This window comes from Camelus ferus, chromosome 6, assembly GCF_009834535.1.
Source record: "Camelus ferus isolate YT-003-E chromosome 6, BCGSAC_Cfer_1.0, whole genome shotgun sequence".
Classification (NCBI taxonomy): Eukaryota; Metazoa; Chordata; class Mammalia; order Artiodactyla; family Camelidae; genus Camelus; species Camelus ferus.
In genome coordinates this window covers 654,340-672,489 of record NC_045701.1, presented here as the reverse complement: position 1 = coordinate 672,489, position 18,150 = coordinate 654,340, and the positions used below count along the sequence as shown (strand labels likewise).

At 46.9% G+C, this 18,150-nt stretch overlaps 1 long non-coding RNA gene across 21 annotated transcripts in view; it reads right to left on the bottom strand.

The window, feature by feature from the left end:
* LOC116664044 overlaps positions 1-15,166 on the bottom strand; it is a 42,563-nt gene extending 27,397 nt beyond the window's left edge. For 16 of the 21 annotated variants that reach the window (XR_004320329.1, XR_004320318.1, XR_004320320.1 and 13 more), the window contains exons 1-2: positions 14,844-15,166; positions 11,945-12,077 (exon numbers count right to left, since the gene is read on the bottom strand). This is a non-coding gene — a long non-coding RNA (uncharacterized LOC116664044). The remainder of the gene's footprint in view (positions 1-11,944; positions 12,078-14,843) is intronic. The other 5 variants (XR_004320324.1, XR_004320319.1, XR_004320322.1 and 2 more) reach the window with 1 other exon arrangement.
* Between the last annotated feature and the right edge of the window lie 2,984 nt (positions 15,167-18,150).

The window sequence follows — 18,150 nt, the reverse complement described above, 5'->3', positions numbered from 1 at the left end:
GTGCCTGTCTTAGGTTGTCCTCCTCTGAGGATCTTACCCGTCTCTGGCCAGCCAGCCGTCCATACTGGACACATTAGCCCATGTCTTATCCAGCCGGCCGTGCCTGTCTTAGGTTGTCCTCCTCTGAGGATCTTACCTGTCACTGGCCCTCCAGCCGTCCATACTGGACACATTAGCCCATGTCTTATCCAGCCGGCCGTGCCTGTCTTAGGTTGTCCTCCTCTGAGGATCTTACCCGTCTCTGGCCAGCCAGCCGTCCATACTGGACACATTAAATAGGCCATTTCTTATCCAGCCGGCCGTGCCTGTCTTAGGTTGTCCTCCTCTGAGGATCTTACCCGTCTCTGGCCACCCAGCCGTCCATACTGGATACATTAAATAGGCCATTTCTTATCCAGCCTGGATGCATGACTTTCCCTACAGCTTGTTATCAGTTCAGCCCATGTCTTATTCTCTAGAGCCCTCAGATGGGGACCTACAGAGGGGAAGGCTAGCATCCTAGAACTCCACACCAGGTGAAAACGAAGATGATATAATACCAGGCAAACACAAGCTAGAGGATTCACCGCCAGCAGGGCTGCACCGTGAGACACGTTAAAAGAACGTTCATCAAACCAAAAGAAAATGACATCATCTAGATGGACGTGTGAATTTAAAGAATGGTGAGCTGGAAGTATCAATAACTTGAGTAAATATAAAGATTTTTTTCTCACTTTTAATAAATTTAAAAGATGATTTAAAGCACACTAACAATAATGTATTATGGGGTGTCATAACATGAAGAAGTAAAGGAGGACTAAACAGGAAGGGAGAAATGGAAGTTTATTGTTTCAAGGATCATACACTCTACCTAACTGGTGTATTATTTGAAGATTGGCTATCGTCGGTTAAAGATGTGCAAAGTCTAGAGTAACCATTGTGAAACAACAGAAGCAGAGCTAAGAAGCCAGGATTGGAGATAAAAGGGGTTCATTTAAACAACAATAACAACAACTTAACTCAAAACAGGGCAGGGAAGTGGGAAAAGGACATAAAGAACACACAGGACGAATAGAAAACTAGTCACACTAAGGGTAGCTTGAAACCCGAACAAATCATAATTACATTATATAAAATGGTCTTTTTCAAAAAAACACTCCAAATAAAAGGCAGAGATGGGCAGACTGGATCAAAACAACAGCAACAACAACAAAAACAAGACCCAACTCCATGCTGTCTACACACACACAGACACAGATTCAACACAGAGACAGAGACAGGTTAAAAGTACAAGAAAAGAAAAAAGACATCACACAAAAACACTAACCAAAAGAAAGCTGGGACAGCTACACTAATATCGGCTCAAAAATTACTGAGGATGGAGAGACATTACATAATAACAAAGGAGTCAATGGACCAAGAGGACAGGACAACCTTAAATGTCTGTCAGGAGTGAACTTCAAAATACAGGAAGCAAAAGCAGAACAGAAGAGACAAATCCACAGTTACAGCTGGACAGTTCAACATCTGTTTCACAATAACTGACAGAACAAGAGGTCAGAAAATGAAGCTGACCACCTTGATCTAATGGGCATTTACAGAATACACTACCCAAAACAGCAAGCATATAAACATTCTTTTCATGTACACTTGAAACATTCACCAAGACAGATCATATTCTAGGCCGTACAACAATTCTCGATGGATTTAAAGAGAACTGAAATCATACCAAGTCGTTTCTCTGACCACAAAAGGATTAAGTTAAAACAATAACTGGAAAGTACTCCAAATACTTGGAAATTAAGTAATTCACTTCTAAATAAACTATGAAGGTCAAGGAAGAAATCACAAGATAAAATAAAAAGGATTTTCAATGGAAATGTTAAAAAAAAAACAAACTGTTGTATGTAGCTAAAACAGCTGTCTGCAGGAAATTTATTCTTTTTTGATTTTTATATTAGGAAAGAAAAAAGTCTCAAATAAATGACCTAAGCTTCCATCTTAAGTTATCAGAAGGGGAGCAAATTAAACCCACAAGATCAGAAAGAAATGATAAAGAGTAGAAATTATGGAACTAAAACCATAGAAGCAATAGAGAAAAATCACTGATACCAAACATTAATTTTTTGAGAAATCAGTAGTATCATACAGCTATAGCCAGACTAATAAAGAGAAAAAGAGAAATGACAAATTCTCAACATTAGGAATAAAAATAACAACACTACAGACCATACATGTATTCAAAAGAGAATAATAAAACACCTTTATGCTCATAAACTTGATAACTTAGGTGAAATGGACAAGTTTCTGGAAAGACCCAAAATATCAAGACTCACTCAAGAAAAAATAAAAAAGCCAGTAACAGCACTTTGTCTATCAAATGAATTAAATTAGTGGTTAAAAACTTCACAAACTCCAGGCTCTGAATTCACTGTTGAATTTCACCAAATTTTGAGAAAGAAGTAATACAAATCCTACCAGAAAGCAGAAAAGGAAACAAATTCGAACTCATTTTATGAGACTACGACTACTCTAATACCAAAATCAGACAAAGATTTTACTTTAAGCATGCAAGGTTGTAAGTTTAACACTGAAAATCCATCAATGCATTTCATATTAAAAGAAAAACCACAGGATCCTATCAATGAATGTGGAAAAAGCATGAGATAAAATTCAATATATAATCATGACTTTAAAAAAGAAAAAAAAATTTTAACAAACTAGGATTAAGAGGAATTTCCTCAACATAATAAAGGGCACACATGAATAACTTACACCTAACATCATACTTAACAGTGAAAGACTGAATGTTTGCCCTTAAGACTGAGAACACAGCAAGGGCCTCTCACTACTTCTATTCAAAATATACTACAGATTGTGGCCAGTGAAATAAAGCAAAAAAAAAAATTTAAAGAAAATACACACACACACACACACACACAATCATATATATGAATAAAAGGAAAATATAAAACTTTCTTCATTCACAGATATGTTCCAAATAGAAAATTCTAAGAAATCGACAAAAAAATGGTATTAGAACTACTATGTGAATTTAGCAAAGCTGCAAGACAGAAGGTCAGTGTATAAAAATCAACTATACTGCATGAAAATAGTAACTACTCAGGAATAAATTCTACAGAATATGCGAGAGAGCTCTACTCTGAAACATATAAAATATTGCTGGAAGAAATTAAAGAAGACTAGACCTAGAACAGTTGAAACAATTTTGGAAAAAAACTAAGTTGGAAGACTTACACTGTTTGATTTCAAGACTTACTATACAACTAAAGTAATAAAGACAGTATGGTATTGGTAAAAAAAAAAAAAAAAAAAGAGACATGTACATCAGTATAACAGGAAGAAATGTCCAGAGAGATGCTATGATGTCAAGATAGATCAATGAATAAATTAACACATCACAGTTACTAGGTGAATGAATTGTGTACAACCCCCTCAATGAGCATGTCCATTTGCACCCACCATGTTTTCCTAGGAACAACCACAGCTCCTGTCTTGCTTCTAAGCCCTCTCTGAAACAAAACCTTTCAGAAGGGATGTGAGGATCACACTAGATTTTTGGGCAAAGGCTCAAGATAGTAAAAATAATCAAGTTAGTCGGTTTACTAGAGATAAACCATTGCTTTACTGAATGTGAATTTTGCTAGGCCAATCTTAAAAACATTTAAAAACTAAGCTCCTAAAACCAGTATCACACAGAAACAAAATATCATAACAGAATACTAAAACAACTACATGGAAACAAATTGGACAACCTAGAAGAAATGGACAAGTTTCTGAAAACATACAGTCCACCATGATAGAAGAAGAAATACACCACTAGAACAGACTGATCACTAGAAATGAAACAATTAGCAATAATTAGAAATTAGCAAAAACCCCCCTGCAAACAAAAGTCCAGACGAGATGGCTTCACTCAGGAATTTTACAAAACATACAAAGAACTCATACCGATTCTGTTCAAATTCTAAAAAGACTGAAAAGGAAAGAATACTCCTAAACTCATTCTATGAACCATCACCCATATACCAAAACAAAACAAAGACACTACCAAAAACGAAAATTTCAGGTCAATATCACTGATGAACATACATCTAAAAATCATCCACAAAATGTTAGCAAACAGAATCCAACAACACATAAAAAACATCATACAACATAATCAAGCTGGATTCATCCCAGGGACACAAGGATAGTTCAAAATACACAAATGAATCAATGTGACATACCACTTCACAAAATAAAGGACAAAAACCACGTGGTCATCTCAACGGATGATGAAAAAGCAAAACAAAATTCAGCCATTTATGATAAAAGCTTATAATAAAGTGGGCATAGAGGAAACATATCTGAACATAATAAAAGCTATTTATGAAAAACCTACAGCTAACACAGTACTAAACAGTGAAAAACTGAAAAATATGCCACTAAAATCTGGAACAAGACAAAGATGCCCACTCTCACCCCTTTTATTCAATATAGCAGTGGAAGTCCTAGCCATAGCAGCTAGACAACAAAAAGAAATAAAAGGGGTCCAAATTGAAAGAGAAGAGGTAAAATTGTCATTCTATGCAGATTACACGATACTATCTACAGAAAATTCTTAAGGCTCCACACAAAAATGACTAAAGCTAATTAAAGTATTTGGCAAGGTAGCAGAATACAACATCAACCTCCAGAAATCAGTGGCATTTCTTCACATGAATGTAATACTCCCTTTTAAAATTTCAAATCCAAAAAATAAAATATTAGGAATAAATCTACCCAAGGACATGAAAGACTTACACGCAGAGACCCATAAAACACTTAAGGGAATTAAAGAGGACTTAGAGAAACTGAAAGATAGCCCATGTCCTTGTAATTGGAAGAGTATTGTTAAAATGGCCATACCTGCCCTGAGGCATCAACAGACTGAATGCAGATCCCTACCAAATCACCCAGGACATTTTTCACAGAACTAGAAAAAATCATCTTAAAATTTACATGGAATCAGAGAAGACCCAGCATTACGGAAGCATTACTCAAGAAAAAGAACAAAGCTGGAGGAATAACCCTCCCAGACTTCAGACAGTACTACAGACCTACAATCAAAACAGCACGGTATTGTTACAAAAACAGACATATGGATCAATGGAACACAAATGAGACCCCAGAAATAAACCCACAAACTTTTGGCCAATTAGTCTTTGACGAAAGAGGCAAGAACATACCATGGAGGGAAGACAGTCTCTTCAGCAAAGGCTGTAGGGAAAACTGGACCGCTGCATGGAAATCAATGAAGTTAGATGACTGCCTAACACCGTACACAAAAATAAACTCATAATGGCTTAAAGACTTAAACAGAAGACCAGAATCTATAAACCTCTAAGAAGAAAACATAGGCAACACATTATCTCACATACATCTCAGCAATGTTCTCCTAGGGCAGTCTGCCCCAGCACCAGAAAGAAAACCACAAGCAAACACACACGTGGGACCTAGCAGAACTCACAAGCTTCCACACGGCAAAGGGAACCGTAAGCAAAACAAAAAGATAACATACTGAATGGGAGAAAATACTTGCAAATGATTCGACTGACAAAGGCTAATTTCCAGACTACATAATCGGCTCGTACAACTTAAAACCCAAAAAACAAGCACCCCAATCCAAACATGGGCAGAAGACCCGAACACACATTTCTCCAATGAAGACACAAATGGCCAACAGGCACATGAAAAAAAATGCTCAATACCTTTATCAGAGAAATGCAAGTCAAAACTACAGTGAGGTAACTATCACCTCACACACACAGTCAGAAAGGCCATCATTCAACAAAAGTCCACAAAGGAGAAGTGCTGGAGAGGCTGTGGAGAGAAGGGGACCCTCCTACACTGCTGGTGGCAATGTAGTTTGGCGCAGCCACTGTGAAAACATTTGGAGACTAAACAAAACTGGACTTGCCAAAAGATTTTGATCTCGGCGGCAGGCCGACAAGTTCCCAAAGCCCCGCGCCTCGTCTCTCATTCCAACCTGGAGGGTCCAAGGCGGCCCGCAGTCGCCAGGCAGGTCCACCTGAGCAGGAAGGCCATGGCCTGAGGGCCAGTCGGAGATGCTCCAAGGCCAGCCCAGCGCCCTCCCACCTCCCGGGGCTGCTCCCACTTTCCCAAACCCACGTGTGAGCGGCGATGAAGACACCGGGGTTCAGTGACTACTAATGGCGGGGGCGATGCACCATGAACCAGGGCGGCAGCCCGGACCCGCGTCAGGGTCCCGACGGGCTGCGTGGCCCGGGCCTCACCTGCGCAGCCCTCCCTGTGCGCCTCCCCAGCGCAGCCCAGGCCTCAACCACCGGCTCCCCGACCTGCGCGCCCCCACCAGCGCCCCCTTACCTGCCAGGCGACAGCAGCCGAGGCGAAGGCACCTGGCGGCCCAGACCCCGGGCCGTGTTCCTCCTCGGGAAGCTGGTCCAGGAGCACCCGGCTCCGGCCCAGCTCCCACAGGCTCTGGGCGGGCTCCCGCGCCCTCGCGCGTGCGCGTCCTCGTCCACGCCCCTCCCCCGCCCTCTGCCAGTAGCAGTGACAATCGGGCTGGGGCTCCCGCACTACGGGACGTGGCCAGTGGGGCCGAGCCCGGCCATGCGAGGCCAGGCCGTGGGGCGGTGGGGCTGCTCCACCCCGTGGCCCAGGACTGGCCAGCCAAGTTCCCACCCCAAATGCCCCCCCAACCCAGACACCGACAGGGTCCCCTCCACCCCAGCACCCAATCAGAACCACCACTGGCCCTGGGCCAGGCCACACCCCACAGTTCCAATCCCCCCTGCTGGCCGCCACACAACACCTCCAGCCCTGTCACGGCCCCCACACCCCCCAGCCAGGCCTCATCCCTGACATGATCCCCAGGACAAGGCTCCTCCTCATATTGAGGTCCCCACCCCACACTCCACCCCACTAGCTTCTAACTTACAGCCCCTGCAAACAAGCTGACCCCTCATGCTTCACCCTGGGTCCACCCATCATCCTGAGATGGTCCCCTCACCCCTCACCCCAGGATGAGCCCCCATCCCTCAACCGGGTTCCCCTATTCCGAGCGCCCCTTACCCCGGGATGGCCCCCTCACACTTCAGCCAGGTGACTTCCACTCTGGGCAGCCCCTCACTCCTCAACCTGACTCCCCGGGGGAGCCCCCCCCTCACTGCACCCCTAACCCGAGCTGACCCCCTCACTCCTCACCCCACTGGGGGTGGGGCGGTCTGCGCTCACGTCATCATGCTCACAGCCACCAGACAGGGATCCCGAGCAGCGCACGGATATACACCCCAGTGTCCGAGGCTCCTCTGGGGCGTGGTGGGCGGGGCTGGTGCAAGGTGATGCAAAACTGTCCCCAGTCTGGCACAAAACATGACAACTTCAGGGGTGGGGAGAGTATAGCTCAGCAGTAGAGTGAATGCTTAGCATGCACGAGGTCCTGGGTTCATTCCTCAGAATCTCCATCAGTAAATACATAAATAAACGCAATTACCACCTTACCCACCAGGGGAAAAAAATTACTACTTCTTAAATTTTAATAGGCCCATTTCTGTGATAGAAAGGCTTGTACACCAGAAATTGACCTATTGTCTCTGACTATACTTTAAAAATTATTCATCGGCCCTCTAAAGTGACACATTTTCCAGGCCCCCACTTAGGAAGCTTACATTTGCGTACCTCTAGCCCTGACACTCAGAGGCCTGAAGTTCCAATACATCTAAATTTTAAGTATCCTATTTGGAAAAATATGTTCCATTCAAGGAGCTGTAAGGGGTAACATGTAGGTACCCACCGGGGATTTTTGTATGTTTTTAGCACCTGCTGCCTAAAAGGCTGCAAACTGAACTTTCATACAGTTTAAAAAAGAAGACTGAAGCTATTACGAGTAGTCTTTCCCCACGAAGCATGCACACCTCACGTCAAAAAGCCCAGTTCTCTCGTAATACGTGTGCAAGAGTGTGAGAACCTTTCTCCCTTGAATTAAGAGCAAGCACTGTCTGAAGTAAACAAGTAACATGGGTGTGCGCACTGCTTCTCAGGCACTCGCAAGATTCGGGATGGGTGGCCACCAGACCCTGTCAGCCGGGACTAGTGCTAACACGGACACAGAGAGCAAGGCCCAGCTGGTGGTGGGGGCTTTCTCATCATCGTCACTGCCATCCAGACTCTACTGTGATGCTTCTAGTTTTAGACGGAGAGAGTCCAAGCCCCTCCTTCCAGAAGGGTGTGCAAGTCTGTAGAATCAAAGCCCAGCTCTGCCTGGGTCACAGACTGGCAGTTGCGAAGGAAGCGAGGCCTGAACGGAATTTTTCAACTTAATGTTTTCTCTGTTACTTCTCCAGTATGTATTTATAATAATAACATATATCTTTTTTTTTAATCTACGGAAGGATTTTTTTCAGAACATCGAAGGAAGTATTTTTACAGCCAGTCCTTGATAAACGGAATGCGGAGGGAAAAATAACTGCAACCCGGAGGTAATGACGGTCACACCCCGAAAACACAACCAACATCCTCTTAGGAAAATATCAGCTCATAGTTCACAGCTTTGTCTACTAAAGCAATGACCAGTGTCAAAGGGCTGCATCTGCTACCCACAGAAGCCACCTGGAAAACAGATGCATGCACTCCTGCTGTTACTCAATTCCTGTTTTTATCCTAATCTTATTAATATGGACTCCAGACCAGTTAACACCTGCTGAAGACACGGAACTGCTGCAGATGAAATCCACTGGTCAAAACAGAGATGCCAGAGAACGAATCTGCCAGTGTTATAATCTTAATTTTTCAAATACTTAACCACAGAAGTCAGTATCTGGTCCAGAAATTGAAATCAATGAAACATTTCTGTGTGCATTCATGCTTAGAACTCTGCGAGAGAGGACTGTGTGCGTGGTTTACAATCACGTACTCTGTTCTCTGTCTCTGTATTTCCATTTTCTAAGCAAAACGACGTGCTTTGCTTAAAAGTGCATTTTCCTGTCTGTACGCTTTGGGACCAGCTGCCAAGAGCCAATGTTGACCTCCTGAGACACCTTTTTCGAGTGCTCCACAACACTGAGCAACACTCCTCATTCAATCAGATGACGGCTTATAACTTATCACGCTGTCTAGCCCCAAGCCTTCTTGGCCCACCTAATGCCACCAGCTCACAATCAGAAGAGGACTTCACAAAACAGGTAATGAGACCTCTCATCGTCATGCCTTGTGGGGCACGGTCCCCACTTTGAACCTGAAACCTGAGGTACTAGCCATGATGGTCCAGGTTTTTCAAGTGCACATCTTAAACACGCTCCCCTGGTGTGGCAGAGTCACTGACCTGGTGGGGTGAGGGGAGGTGGTGGGTCGTTAAGTGGGAAACTGAGAGCAGTAGAGGCATTTCTCCTTTCCCATCCAGGAGACTGAACCACAGAGAGCTAAGAGTAGGTTGATGGGACAGAACAGAACCTGAGCTTTGGGGGTCTGACAGCCGAGGCTCAACTCTCAGCCTAATCACTGAGGGAGTGTGAACTGCGGCGGAGGTCCCATCATTTCATCATCACAGAATGACACCACCACCCAGCTCCTCTGGTCACTGCTGGCACATTGCGGTGGCTCGGGCAAGATGAGCACCCACGGCTCTACATACACTGGCCTTCCTCTGCCAGCTGTGGTCCCTCACAAGGACACTCGGCTCCTATGTCACCCCCGCTGCAGGGTGAGGGGGGCTAGGAAAAGATTCCAGAACATCCAAACAGAGACACAACAGGCCTAATCAGATCACAGCTCTGCCCCAAGCTCAACCCGACAGCCAGCATGAGATGAGGCAGTGCAGACACGTCTCCTCTCCAGCTGCTTCCTTCCTTCACAAGAAAAATCACAGAAATCTCCGCTTCTGAACTTTCACATATTTCCTCACTTAAGAAGTAAATTTCTCAGGTTTTTGTCTATTGGATGCTTTATGAATTTTCGTAAATGCTGTATGTCAATTTATCTCAATAAAACTGAAGAAAATGAAACAAAAACAAACAAATGAAATTTAGTAAGAGAATATAGATTCATCTCAAGAATCCTTCATAGATCACTTGAAAATTGTCCTAGTTTTAAACACGTAACCATCGTTACAAAAACATTAGCTATTGAACAAGGTCACAAATTATAATTTTAACCCACTGATGAAAAAGAATTTTAAAATCTGTACCCAAAGTACTCATGAAAGTATCACTATTTCTTAGAGAAAACTGATTTGTAGACTCATTTTTTTAATCAACTCTGAATTTTTCTCAGAATTCTCTTACAGGTTTTAGATCCAAGACTTACATATGAAATGATTTCTAACTGTGCCATTCGGAAAAGAACACCCCACTGCGCCCTCATGTGTTTCAGGTTTCTCTCCTTGAGAACCACCTCCAGCTCCGGGGAGAAGACACCCCTTCCCTCTGGGAAGCGCGCGGCCACTCCTGATGAAGGTGACATCACTACTGACAGGGAGGGGGCTGCAGGGTGTGGGAACCATGTAACTGGCTTTGGTGGGAAAGGCAGCAGGGCTGCCAGGGCTCATGGGAGATGCTCGGACAGTGCAGTTCTGGAGCCCAAATCACATCCCAAGAGCAGTGATCTCCACCTGCTCCACGTCAGGGCAGCTTTCATACTGTCCTGAGACCAAAGAAAGGACAAGGCAGCTCTGACTGCAGGAAGTTGCTAGTACAGCATTAGGAGACGTTAGGGTATAATACAGTGTTTGGAAATTGTTTCAAACAAAACTTTAAGTGGGACTCATATATGTGAGATGTGCTCAGGCTGAAACTAGAGTGAGGGGCCCAGAGCACTGCCTTTTGTTCCCCATCCCCTGTTTTCCTGCTTAATGGTACCTAAGGTACCACAGGTTTCCAGTGCCTTTGAAACAGGTTGAAAAGAACCTGCATCAGGGAGGAGAAACAGGACTTGGTTTGATGTGAAACCACCTTTCCAGACTGCCAGCTCCTGGGCCCCGGTGCACCAGCTGTGTTACCTCTGGCCAGCTATTTTAGCTTGCTTTCAGTTCCCTCATCTCTAAAATGAGAATAAGAACAACATCTAAATTTTAGGACTACTGTCAAAATTAATCATGGATGTAAACTAAATATGTAAAAAACCAGTTACTGCAGCCAGCAGAAGTTCCTCTGAGAACTCTGAGCTAGGGCTGTCTGAGCCTAGGTCATCAGCTAATTGGCAGCAGTGCATTTCATAAGGATGAGATTAGATTCAGAACCTGGGGACACGGGTCATGAGACTCTGAATTTGGTGGGGCAGGTAAGTAGGTTGGTTTGTTTGTATGTTTGTTTGTTTTTTACGTTAACGGAGGTACTTGGGCTTGAACCCAGGACCTCACGGGCAGTAAGCACGCACTGAACCACTGAGCTATAAGCCTCTCCCAATCCCTTTGCAGTTTTGACATTTTTTGGTTTTAAGACATTTATCTCACTGCTTTCAGGAAATCTTTACGAAAATCTATCTAATCAGGAATTTAGTTGAGTCTAGTACCTGAGAATGTGCTTTACTAAGATAACTGTTTTTGAATTCATCAGTGACAACAGGACAACCCCGCGAATCAATGAGAACGACAGTGGCAGTCATTCTCAAAAATCCACAAGGACGGTATGAGGCCAAGTGCCCATCTACCACGGGTCTGCGCACATGCCTGGCCATGATTTTGGAGGTCCCTGAAGAACAGAAATGGCCCTAATCACATTTCACCCTTCCTCTCTTCTATCTTTATTCCGCACATATTGTTTCACCTTTCTTCCTCCTCTACTCTGCATGTTTACCAGGAGTTATTAAAAATGTGTTAGAGAACCACTTTATTTGCTTATGGCCCATGTTAACCCCTTGGTGGAGGCGCATCGGGGCAGTCTGCGGTCTCAACTAAGGTCACTTCTGCGCCTGCAGCCAGCGGGCGGCGCAGCTGGGGCTGACTCACGCACGTGTCTGTTGCTTGGCGCTGGCTCTAGGTGGATCCCCATCTCTTCAGCAAGCGAGCCCGGCCTTCTTCATAGGAGGGAGGAAGACTTCCCAACAGCAAGACGCTTTTCATGAGTCCATGTACGGGAGGACTGCACAAAGGACCACAAAGACAATGAGTTACTCATCACTTACTTACTGAGGGCTATGACTGTCATCAAACACACATGATACTCAAAACTTGAGACAGCATTCCTATCACACACCTACTCTTCTTCATGAGTTGTTAACCCTCTGTTCTTTAGATCAGCATTTTCCATAGGATATTAAGAAGTTTGGTAGGGAGTATCTTTGAAATAATCATTGATTTTTTACCCCCACATATTTCTTGCCTCTATCTTTCTCCGTCTTAAGCTGTCTTAAGAGACACATCATTTCCTCAGAGAACAGAAGCTACAGAAGAATATGAGGAATAACAGAGCTGTTTGTTGCCTATGAGTTTTAAACATTCAGTTTTGTAGGAAACAAAAACAATCCACGGCATAAAGATTTAGGGGGAAATCTCATGGGGAAAGCCCAAAACAATGAGATGTATAGGACATGTGCACCGTTTCCTGCATAGAAAACAAGAGGAATCAGGAAGCCCTCACAGAACTGCTAAATCGCATCTCTAAGACCCAGCCTGGTAGAGTCACACAGAACTTCTTGCGCCTCAGCAGGGAACAGATCAGTGAAATGATTCCATCACTCTGAGTATAGTAGGGAAGGAATAAAGTCACTGGATCTGATGAGACAGCTCTCAGCAACAGCTGTGCAGGCCGGCTCCCCAGGACCACACAGCAACTAGCACAGCTCAGCAGGTGCCCAGTGTACGCAGATGACACAGAGGGCCAGGGAAGCGTCATTCCACGTTCCACCACCATCGAACTCCTTGGCAGTAGAAGACTGCAAAACACAGACACACTCATGGGGAAAATGGAGAGAGACCTTGCACTGCTACCAATTTGGGAACAAAGAATTAGGCTGTAAATCACGTAAGTTATTTAAAATTATACACCAGTACCCATCTTACATATATCAGTTTGTAGACAGACTGGCCCAAGTATATGGAATTCGTGATCCATGCCTTATTTTCCTAGAAAGGGTTCCATGGTCAAATAGGTTTGAGAAATGCTATTTTCCTTTTGGACATCAAAATGCCCATTAATATACTAATGTCTTAAAGAATCACAGTAAAGAAACCCAGTACTTTCCCCGTTGATTTGACCTGGGAGATTCTTTTGAAGAAGCTCTGTTGATGAATGGTCCTGGGAACACATAGTAGTAAACACTGCTCTCAATTTATCTTAAGTCATGGAGTTTACTCTTTCACTCACCTGCTCAAAAACCTTCAGTGAGTTTCCATGGATCTTTAGGGTTTTTTTTTTTTTTTTTTTCAGGAAGATTTCTTTTTTAAGAGCCTTCACAAAAAACATGGCTGGACAACGCACCTGTCAGTTGTTGAGCCAAGACATGCAAAAGTCCCTCAAATTTGAGAAGGAGATAGAACAGCAGATACAGAAAAGCTGAAATTCCCCTAATTTGTCCAATGCAACGCCTACAGGACATTCTTGCCATGGGAAAATGGCTAAGAAATGTTCGTTTCACCCTCAGGATACTCAAGCACATCATTGAGAAAGTCAACTTACTACTTTTTAGAAAAGACGGTTGGAACTGATAAGCTGTAAAAGGACCAAACTGTCTAACCTAGAATGAATACAAGGCAGTTAGACTTCCTGGTATCTGTCTTTATCACTGCTGGTAAGATCTGTGTCATCTTCAATCAACCTGCACTTAGTGGTGTAAATAAGGTGAAGTATTTTCAAAGGTAAAGCAAAGATACTGAGGATGAAAAGCTTATTTTATTTATTCCAGAAAGAAAGCTACTCATAGGCTATCTTTATTTGAGAAAACTAATTCTCTCCATGGTCATTAGTTACTGTGATATACTGAATGGAATATATTCCATTCAACATACACATATTTATAGGCTACAAAATATACATTACACATAAATACACGTATTTACACACTCAATTTTACATTCCATAAAAGCAACCTCAAAGAATCTGAAGGACAGAGTATACAGTTGTACAAAAAGCCACCTTTCAGAACACATTAGGCGATGTCTTTCCTGTCTCTCTGTAACTCCTATGCTAGCCAAACGAGCCACTAAGCACCCTAAAGATCTGTAACGAAGGGTGCCTCTCTTTGCTACTTTTACGCTTTTCATGTCCACAGCATAATCGGTGCTAGGAAGAAACTGATTTTTTTGGCCTTGGACCTAAATGTCACTATGCATTTGGTTGGCTTAGCCTTTCCAAAACATAAAATCCCTTTGTCACGTCAAAGAAACTACTAGAAAACAAAATTGTCAAAGGAGAGTTATAATTTCCTACAATGGAAAAAAGAACCCACCTTGTGAGAATGGGAGTTTTTCCAAATTATAAAGGAGTCAGATCACCGGGGGGAACGGCGGGAGGCACGGGCACCAGCCCGCTCCGGCCCCGCAGGGCGCGGGCGACTCCGAGAGTCCGGGCGCGGGGCGGGCTCGGCGGCGGCCCGAGCGCCACGGAGGCTTCCGCGCCCGTCGCCGGAGCGCCCAAGCGGCGGGGGCACAACTTTGGGGCCGCGGGAGGGGTGGGGAGCGACAAGGGCTCCGGGGTGCTCAGGGTGGGGAGCGACAAGGGCTCCGGGGTGCTCACCGCGCCCACAGCCGTGGCCCCCGGCGCCCAGACTGCCGGCGCCGGCCCTCCCCGCCCCGCAGAGGCCCGCGCGGCCTCCCTCCCCCGCGGGGACCCGGGGCGGCAGCCGCCGCAACCCCCGTCCTTCCCGCGCCCCGCGCCCCGCGCCCCGCCGCCGCCGCCGCCCGCACTCACCTCAGGGGCGCAACCGGCACAGCCGGCCGTCGGCCTCGTTCCCGCCGAAGCGTCTCGGTGCGGTACTCCCTGCGTGGGCGGGCTGTTCCCCGGCGGTCGCAGGGGGTTCAGGGGTGGGGGGGGCGGGGAACGGCCGTCACTTCAGCAACGAACCGAAGCGCCGCCTCGTGGCATTTTCCACAGGCCGGCGACACCGCAGCCGCCTTGGGTCCGCACAGCCTCCTGCCGGCCGCAGCTCTTGCTGTCTCACCGAGCCGACAAGCCTCCGCGGACAGAGGAGCGAGCCGCCGCGCGGGTCGGAGGCCTGACGGAGTGTGCGCAGACTCTTTTCCTGTGGACTGCGCGCATGCGCACCAGCGGGGCGGGACCCGCGGCCGCTGCGTGGGGGCGGGACCCGCGGCCGCTGCGTGGGGGTCGGCCCCGCCCAGGGGCGCTAGTCCGGCTCAGCCAATCGCGAGCGCCGGGTACCTCAGCGCGGGCGCTTTGAATGGTTCGCGGGCCCTTTGAATGGTTCGCGGCCGCCTGAGGCAGCGGCAGCTGGGCAGGCCGCTGCTGTTTTGGGAGTTTTCTGAGATCGGGAGGGGAACCCTCCCCTCATCCTTTCGCCGGAGCCCCACCCTCGCCAGGCCGCGGGACTGGCGAAAAAGAAACAGCTGGGAAAGTAGAACAACGCTGACTTCAGGTAACAGTTACCTCTTTGGATGGGAGGAAGGGAATGGGATAAAGGAAAGGTGAAAAAGAAACTTAAAGCATTTGTATATTATTTGATTTCTTAAAAGAAAGATTTTTAAATGCTAACATTTTGCCACAATGCTTAAGTTTTTTAAAGAAATAAAATGTTAATATGTAATTTTATTACATAAAAACCCAAAATACATTCATGCATTCACAGATATGCATATTTTATATCTAAACGTAAAAAACATTATTCAATGAATAAAATTATAGAAATTTTCTTTATCATTGAACTTTATTCTTTTCCTTAACTTACGGTTACTTCAGGTACTTCAGGGCTCCAGAGCTTGCCAGGGGATGCACATGTCCAAGAAGGCCAGTCCCCAGGAGGGAAGCAGGATGGAGCCCCAGGTGCAGGTAGGTCACGGCAGGATGGGGGTGCTGGGGATGGTCGAAGGCAGGCAGGGAGGCTCGAGGTCGGGCAATGGGGAGGGAAGCATCGGGGTGTATGTGGGGCACAGGTAGGCCAAGACAGGATGGAGTGAGGGGCGCTCTGTGGTACCCAAGTAGGAAGGGAGGGGAGGGGTGCTTCAGGAGCCAGGGTCGGGGTACCCCATCCCCTCACCTCCTGCCACCTCCCAAAGCAGCAGCTGAGTCCCTCCTGAGCTCCCTGTCGGACAGGCCCAGCTTTGGCATCTGCATCCTTGCCCCAAGTTGCTACACAGCTCCCCTCATCTGGATCCCCCTGCCCACTTTTCTTCCCCGCCAGCGACCTGTGCTCAGAGGCCCCGCTGGCTGGGACACCAGACCCAGTGCACCGTCCCAGGGACACCAGGGGGATTCCCTTGTTCTGCTGCCCGGACACCTGACACTCTGTCCATTTTCTGGTCCCTTCCACACCCACTTGTCAGCTGAGGCCTCTGTCCTGGGTCTCAGCCCTTCTGGAGAAAGCCAGGAGGCCAAGGGAACCAGTGGCCCAGAGCCAGATGCAGGGGGTACCCATCTGACTCCCTGCTTCAGATGGGAAATGAAGAGCCGTGCTATAGAGTGACAAAACAGGCCCCAGGTGAAGTTCAAAACCTGATGTTCATAGCCCTGTGCTTTGGCTCCAGTGGCACCAGCTGGCTCAGGACTCCTCACCACTTCCCCCAACCAGAGGGTCCTGGGTGTTTTCTGAGTCTCCGTGAGCCTGGGTCTCTTAACCAGACAAGTAGAGGTTCCTTTTTCCCTTCTACATATGTAGACACTGTAATACATTCCTGGGACGATGGTGCAGGATTTCTATCAGCTGCAGACAGAGCATCGCGTCTCTGAAGGCTGGCCCGATCCTGCCTGAGCCCAGAGCCCACCCATCAGCCAGGGTTTGGGGGTGTCAGCCCCCACGGTACCCTGCAATCTGGGGAAACTTGTACGTGTGGCTTGTCTCTGAATCACCTAATCTGCTTTGGTCCAGACCTGTCTCTACAGTTTAGAATTAGTTATTGCTTCTAGTGACAGAAGATATTGGAAGCCCTGGTGGCTTTGGAGTCAGATAAACATGGCAGGCTCAGGGTGGCTGGGTCTGGGGGTCCACCCTGCAGGACACAGGCCCCGGAGTGGACCGGCCCAGGGTCAGGGTCCATGGAAGCATTTAGAAGTTCGAGGCTGTCCTCTACTCTACTGAGGCTGGAGCACAAGAGGCATGCAAGGGTCTCGAGGGGACACACGGAAGGGGTCGTTCCAAAGGGCAGCAGCCTCGGCAAGCAGGGTGTGATGCGTTGGGAACCTCACACACCGGCTACGGTGGGCTGTGCACACAGGCGGTCGTGCCTGTCTTCGTTTTGGTCAGAAGGAAACAGGCAGCACCTGTAAGCGATGCACTATTTACAGAGCATCTTAAATAATTTAGAGAGACTCCTACTTAGAAGGCGCTAACATTTGTACACGAGTATTGTACAAGGTTAAAAATAACTGAGGCAGTATCATACAGTGTAATCACAAATAAAAAGGAAGTTGTTGATCAAACCCCAAGGAACGTTATGGCTGAACGGGGCCCCTGTGCCCGCAGGAAGCAGGTAGGGTTTGGAACTGCTGATGATGGAGGAGGTGCTGCTCACAAAGGGGAACCTCACTGTCTCAGCACAGCCGAGGCCCCGGTGGCTTCCCGCGGCCGCGGTGACAGCTGGCCACACAGTTCCATGGCTTTGCCAACACTCATAGGGGGTCCCACGGCTCTGCGGACCTGAGGTCCCGACACGGCCAGGCTGGGCTCTCGCCCAGAGGCTCAGGGTCCATCTCACTCATGTCGACGCAAATTCAGCGCCCGTGGGAGTGGGATGTGGGAGTGCCGATCGCTTCCTCACTGGCTGATGTCTGGGGCGCCCTAACCTTAGACTGCCTGTGGCCCCTCAGCTTTAAACAGCAACCTCATGCTTTGAATCTTCCTGACCGCCCCGCCTGCCTTGTCCACTTCTAAGGGGCCACGTGGACACACCAAGCCAACCCAGATGGCCCAGGATCCCCTCCCCAGCTTGTGGCCTGAGCCCTGGTTCCCTTTGCACAGTCCCCTTTGCCATGTGACAGAGCATATTCATAGGGTTGTGAGCCACTGGGCTGTCCCCTCACCCTGCCTGAGGTGGAGGCTCGGCCATGA